The 4,962-nt window shown below is 50.2% G+C and overlaps 19 non-coding genes across 19 annotated transcripts; all 19 read right to left on the reverse strand.

The window, feature by feature from the left end:
* Nucleotides 1–116: 116 nt before the first annotated feature.
* LOC116009282 lies at nt 117–235 on the reverse strand. Its single transcript, XR_004096555.1, has one exon. It is a non-coding gene; the product is annotated as a 5S ribosomal RNA (ribosomal RNA).
* A 137-nt stretch (nt 236–372) lies between these two features.
* LOC116008566 lies at nt 373–491 on the reverse strand. The gene has a single exon (XR_004095941.1). It is a non-coding gene; the product is annotated as a 5S ribosomal RNA (ribosomal RNA).
* Nucleotides 492–628: 137 nt separating this feature from the next.
* Nucleotides 629–747, reverse strand: LOC116008567. The gene has a single exon (XR_004095942.1). It is a non-coding gene; the product is annotated as a 5S ribosomal RNA (ribosomal RNA).
* Nucleotides 748–884: 137 nt separating this feature from the next.
* Nucleotides 885–1,003, reverse strand: LOC116008568. The gene has a single exon (XR_004095943.1). It is a non-coding gene; the product is annotated as a 5S ribosomal RNA (ribosomal RNA).
* A 137-nt stretch (nt 1,004–1,140) lies between these two features.
* On the reverse strand, nt 1,141–1,259 carry LOC116008569. Its single transcript, XR_004095944.1, has one exon. It is a non-coding gene; the product is annotated as a 5S ribosomal RNA (ribosomal RNA).
* A 137-nt stretch (nt 1,260–1,396) lies between these two features.
* Nucleotides 1,397–1,515, reverse strand: LOC116008571. The gene has a single exon (XR_004095945.1). It is a non-coding gene; the product is annotated as a 5S ribosomal RNA (ribosomal RNA).
* Nucleotides 1,516–1,652: 137 nt separating this feature from the next.
* LOC116008573 lies at nt 1,653–1,771 on the reverse strand. The gene has a single exon (XR_004095947.1). It is a non-coding gene; the product is annotated as a 5S ribosomal RNA (ribosomal RNA).
* Nucleotides 1,772–1,908: 137 nt separating this feature from the next.
* Nucleotides 1,909–2,027, reverse strand: LOC116008574. Its single transcript, XR_004095948.1, has one exon. It is a non-coding gene; the product is annotated as a 5S ribosomal RNA (ribosomal RNA).
* A 137-nt stretch (nt 2,028–2,164) lies between these two features.
* On the reverse strand, nt 2,165–2,283 carry LOC116008575. Its single transcript, XR_004095949.1, has one exon. It is a non-coding gene; the product is annotated as a 5S ribosomal RNA (ribosomal RNA).
* Nucleotides 2,284–2,420: 137 nt separating this feature from the next.
* On the reverse strand, nt 2,421–2,539 carry LOC116008576. Its single transcript, XR_004095950.1, has one exon. It is a non-coding gene; the product is annotated as a 5S ribosomal RNA (ribosomal RNA).
* A 137-nt stretch (nt 2,540–2,676) lies between these two features.
* LOC116008577 lies at nt 2,677–2,795 on the reverse strand. Its single transcript, XR_004095951.1, has one exon. It is a non-coding gene; the product is annotated as a 5S ribosomal RNA (ribosomal RNA).
* A 137-nt stretch (nt 2,796–2,932) lies between these two features.
* On the reverse strand, nt 2,933–3,051 carry LOC116008578. The gene has a single exon (XR_004095952.1). It is a non-coding gene; the product is annotated as a 5S ribosomal RNA (ribosomal RNA).
* A 137-nt stretch (nt 3,052–3,188) lies between these two features.
* Nucleotides 3,189–3,307, reverse strand: LOC116008579. The gene has a single exon (XR_004095953.1). It is a non-coding gene; the product is annotated as a 5S ribosomal RNA (ribosomal RNA).
* Nucleotides 3,308–3,444: 137 nt separating this feature from the next.
* Nucleotides 3,445–3,563, reverse strand: LOC116008580. The gene has a single exon (XR_004095954.1). It is a non-coding gene; the product is annotated as a 5S ribosomal RNA (ribosomal RNA).
* Nucleotides 3,564–3,700: 137 nt separating this feature from the next.
* Nucleotides 3,701–3,819, reverse strand: LOC116008581. Its single transcript, XR_004095955.1, has one exon. It is a non-coding gene; the product is annotated as a 5S ribosomal RNA (ribosomal RNA).
* A 137-nt stretch (nt 3,820–3,956) lies between these two features.
* LOC116008582 lies at nt 3,957–4,075 on the reverse strand. Its single transcript, XR_004095956.1, has one exon. It is a non-coding gene; the product is annotated as a 5S ribosomal RNA (ribosomal RNA).
* Nucleotides 4,076–4,212: 137 nt separating this feature from the next.
* On the reverse strand, nt 4,213–4,331 carry LOC116008584. Its single transcript, XR_004095958.1, has one exon. It is a non-coding gene; the product is annotated as a 5S ribosomal RNA (ribosomal RNA).
* A 137-nt stretch (nt 4,332–4,468) lies between these two features.
* On the reverse strand, nt 4,469–4,587 carry LOC116008396. The gene has a single exon (XR_004095782.1). It is a non-coding gene; the product is annotated as a 5S ribosomal RNA (ribosomal RNA).
* Nucleotides 4,588–4,724: 137 nt separating this feature from the next.
* LOC116009283 lies at nt 4,725–4,843 on the reverse strand. Its single transcript, XR_004096556.1, has one exon. It is a non-coding gene; the product is annotated as a 5S ribosomal RNA (ribosomal RNA).
* Nucleotides 4,844–4,962: the final 119 nt, after the last annotated feature.

The raw sequence follows: 4,962 nt of genomic DNA on the forward strand, positions 1-4,962 counted from the left end.
GTACTTGACCCTCTCTCTCCGCGCAACTTCTCTCGCTTAGCGGTTTAGCGGTTTAAAAGGATAGTATCCTTAGCGAGCGGTCAAGCGGTTTAAAAGAAAGATTAAAAAGAGGGTGGGGGATGCAACACGAGGACTTCCCAGGGGGTCACCCATCCTAGTACTACTCTCGCCCAAGCACGCTTAACTTCGGAGTTCTGATGGGATCCGGTGCATTAGTGCTGGTATGATCGCATCCGTCACGTACTGCGCGCAAAATGTACTTGACCCTCTCTCTCCGCGCAACTTCTCTCGCTTAGCGGTTTAGCGGTTTAAAAGGATAGTACCCTTAGCGAGCGGTCCAGCGGTTTAAAAGAAAGATTAAAAAGAGGGTGGGGGATGCAACATGGGGACTTCCCAGGGGGTCACCCATCCTAGTACTACTCTCGCCTAAGCACGCTTAACTTCGGAGTTCTAATGGGATCCGGTGCATTAGTGCTGGTATGATCGCATCCGTCACGTACTGCGCGCAAAATATACTTGACCCTCTCTCTCCGCGCAACTTCTTTCGCTTAGCGGTTTAGCGGTTTAAAAGGATAGTATCCTTAGCGAGCGGTCCAGCGGTTTAAAAGAAAGATTAAAAAGAGGGTGGGGGATGCAACATGGGGACTTCCCAGGGGGTCACCCATCCTAGTACTACTCTCGCCTAAGCACGCTTAACTTCGGAGTTCTAATGGGATCCGGTGCATTAGTGCTGGTATGATCGCATCCGTCACGTACTGCGCGCAAAATATACTTGACCCTCTCTCTCCGCGCAACTTCTTTCGCTTAGCGGTTTAGCGGTTTAAAAGGATAGTATCCTTAGCGAGCGGTCCAGCGGTTTAAAAGAAAGATTAAAAAGAGGGTGGGGGATGCAACATGGGGACTTCCCAGGGGGTCACCCATCCTAGTACTACTCTCGCCTAAGCACGCTTAACTTCGGAGTTCTAATGGGATCCGGTGCATTAGTGCTGGTATGATCGCATCCGTCACGTACTGCGCGCAAAATATACTTGACCCTCTCTCTCCGCGCAACTTCTTTCGCTTAGCGGTTTAGCGGTTTAAAAGGATAGTATCCTTAGCGAGCGGTCCAGCGGTTTAAAAGAAAGATTAAAAAGAGGGTGGGGGATGCAACATGGGGACTTCCCAGGGGGTCACCCATCCTAGTACTACTCTCGCCTAAGCACGCTTAACTTCGGAGTTCTAATGGGATCCGGTGCATTAGTGCTGGTATGATCGCATCCGTCACGTACTGCGCGCAAAATATACTTGACCCTCTCTCTCCGCGCAACTTCTTTCGCTTAGCGGTTTAGCGGTTTAAAAGGATAGTATCCTTAGCGAGCGGTCCAGCGGTTTAAAAGAAAGATTAAAAAGAGGGTGGGGGATGCAACATGGGGACTTCCCAGGGGGTCACCCATCCTAGTACTACTCTCGCCTAAGCACGCTTAACTTCGGAGTTCTAATGGGATCCGGTGCATTAGTGCTGGTATGATCGCATCCGTCACGTACTGCGCGCAAAATATACTTGACCCTCTCTCTCCGCGCAACTTCTTTCGCTTAGCGGTTTAGCGGTTTAAAAGGATAGTATCCTTAGCGAGCGGTCCAGCGGTTTAAAAGAAAGATTAAAAAGAGGGTGGGGGATGCAACATGGGGACTTCCCAGGGGGTCACCCATCCTAGTACTACTCTCGCCTAAGCACGCTTAACTTCGGAGTTCTAATGGGATCCGGTGCATTAGTGCTGGTATGATCGCATCCGTCACGTACTGCGCGCAAAATATACTTGACCCTCTCTCTCCGCGCAACTTCTTTCGCTTAGCGGTTTAGCGGTTTAAAAGGATAGTATCCTTAGCGAGCGGTCCAGCGGTTTAAAAGAAAGATTAAAAAGAGGGTGGGGGATGCAACATGGGGACTTCCCAGGGGGTCACCCATCCTAGTACTACTCTCGCCTAAGCACGCTTAACTTCGGAGTTCTAATGGGATCCGGTGCATTAGTGCTGGTATGATCGCATCCGTCACGTACTGCGCGCAAAATATACTTGACCCTCTCTCTCCGCGCAACTTCTTTCGCTTAGCGGTTTAGCGGTTTAAAAGGATAGTATCCTTAGCGAGCGGTCCAGCGGTTTAAAAGAAAGATTAAAAAGAGGGTGGGGGATGCAACATGGGGACTTCCCAGGGGGTCACCCATCCTAGTACTACTCTCGCCTAAGCACGCTTAACTTCGGAGTTCTAATGGGATCCGGTGCATTAGTGCTGGTATGATCGCATCCGTCACGTACTGCGCGCAAAATATACTTGACCCTCTCTCTCCGCGCAACTTCTTTCGCTTAGCGGTTTAGCGGTTTAAAAGGATAGTATCCTTAGCGAGCGGTCCAGCGGTTTAAAAGAAAGATTAAAAAGAGGGTGGGGGATGCAACATGGGGACTTCCCAGGGGGTCACCCATCCTAGTACTACTCTCGCCTAAGCACGCTTAACTTCGGAGTTCTAATGGGATCCGGTGCATTAGTGCTGGTATGATCGCATCCGTCACGTACTGCGCGCAAAATATACTTGACCCTCTCTCTCCGCGCAACTTCTTTCGCTTAGCGGTTTAGCGGTTTAAAAGGATAGTATCCTTAGCGAGCGGTCCAGCGGTTTAAAAGAAAGATTAAAAAGAGGGTGGGGGATGCAACATGGGGACTTCCCAGGGGGTCACCCATCCTAGTACTACTCTCGCCTAAGCACGCTTAACTTCGGAGTTCTAATGGGATCCGGTGCATTAGTGCTGGTATGATCGCATCCGTCACGTACTGCGCGCAAAATATACTTGACCCTCTCTCTCCGCGCAACTTCTTTCGCTTAGCGGTTTAGCGGTTTAAAAGGATAGTATCCTTAGCGAGCGGTCCAGCGGTTTAAAAGAAAGATTAAAAAGAGGGTGGGGGATGCAACATGGGGACTTCCCAGGGGGTCACCCATCCTAGTACTACTCTCGCCTAAGCACGCTTAACTTCGGAGTTCTAATGGGATCCGGTGCATTAGTGCTGGTATGATCGCATCCGTCACGTACTGCGCGCAAAATATACTTGACCCTCTCTCTCCGCGCAACTTCTTTCGCTTAGCGGTTTAGCGGTTTAAAAGGATAGTATCCTTAGCGAGCGGTCCAGCGGTTTAAAAGAAAGATTAAAAAGAGGGTGGGGGATGCAACATGGGGACTTCCCAGGGGGTCACCCATCCTAGTACTACTCTCGCCTAAGCACGCTTAACTTCGGAGTTCTAATGGGATCCGGTGCATTAGTGCTGGTATGATCGCATCCGTCACGTACTGCGCGCAAAATATACTTGACCCTCTCTCTCCGCGCAACTTCTTTCGCTTAGCGGTTTAGCGGTTTAAAAGGATAGTATCCTTAGCGAGCGGTCCAGCGGTTTAAAAGAAAGATTAAAAAGAGGGTGGGGGATGCAACATGGGGACTTCCCAGGGGGTCACCCATCCTAGTACTACTCTCGCCTAAGCACGCTTAACTTCGGAGTTCTAATGGGATCCGGTGCATTAGTGCTGGTATGATCGCATCCGTCACGTACTGCGCGCAAAATATACTTGACCCTCTCTCTCCGCGCAACTTCTTTCGCTTAGCGGTTTAGCGGTTTAAAAGGATAGTATCCTTAGCGAGCGGTCCAGCGGTTTAAAAGAAAGATTAAAAAGAGGGTGGGGGATGCAACATGGGGACTTCCCAGGGGGTCACCCATCCTAGTACTACTCTCGCCTAAGCACGCTTAACTTCGGAGTTCTAATGGGATCCGGTGCATTAGTGCTGGTATGATCGCATCCGTCACGTACTGCGCGCAAAATATACTTGACCCTCTCTCTCCGCGCAACTTCTTTCGCTTAGCGGTTTAGCGGTTTAAAAGGATAGTATCCTTAGCGAGCGGTCCAGCGGTTTAAAAGAAAGATTAAAAAGAGGGTGGGGGATGCAACATGGGGACTTCCCAGGGGGTCACCCATCCTAGTACTACTCTCGCCTAAGCACGCTTAACTTCGGAGTTCTAATGGGATCCGGTGCATTAGTGCTGGTATGATCGCATCCGTCACGTACTGCGCGCAAAATATACTTGACCCTCTCTCTCCGCGCAACTTCTTTCGCTTAGCGGTTTAGCGGTTTAAAAGGATAGTATCCTTAGCGAGCGGTCCAGCGGTTTAAAAGAAAGATTAAAAAGAGGGTGGGGGATGCAACATGGGGACTTCCCAGGGGGTCACCCATCCTAGTACTACTCTCGCCTAAGCACGCTTAACTTCGGAGTTCTAATGGGATCCGGTGCATTAGTGCTGGTATGATCGCATCCGTCACGTACTGCGCGCAAAATATACTTGACCCTCTCTCTCCGCGCAACTTCTCTCGCTTAGCGGTTTAGCGGTTTAAAAGGATAGTACCCTTAGCGAGCGGTCCAGCGGTTTAAAAGAAAGATTAAAAAGAGGGTTGGGGATGCAACATGAGGACTTCCCAGGGGGTCACCCATCCTAGTACTACTCTCGCCCAAGCACGCTTGACTTCGGAGTTCTGATGGGATCCGGTGCATTAGTGCTGGTATGATCGCATCCGTCACGTACTGCGCGCAAAATGTACTTGACCCTCTCTCTCCGCGCAACTTCTCTCGCTTAGCGGTTTAGCGGTTTAAAAGGGTAGTACCCTTAGCGAGCGGTCCAGCGGTTTAAAAGAAAGATTAAAAAGAGGGTGGGGGATGCAACACGAGGACTTCCCAGGGGGTCACCCATCCTAGTACTACTCTCGCCCAAGCACGCTTAACTTCGGAGTTCTGATGGGATCCGGTGCATTAGTGCTGGTATGATCGCATCCGTCACGTACTGCGCGCAAAATTTACTTGACCCTCTCTCTCCGCGCAACTTCTCTCGCTTAGTGGTTTAGCGGTTTAAAAGGATAGTATCCTTAGCGAGCGGTCCAGCGGTTTAAAAGAA

Source organism: Ipomoea triloba, chromosome 16 (genome assembly GCF_003576645.1).
Source record: "Ipomoea triloba cultivar NCNSP0323 chromosome 16, ASM357664v1".
Classification (NCBI taxonomy): Eukaryota; Viridiplantae; Streptophyta; class Magnoliopsida; order Solanales; family Convolvulaceae; genus Ipomoea; species Ipomoea triloba.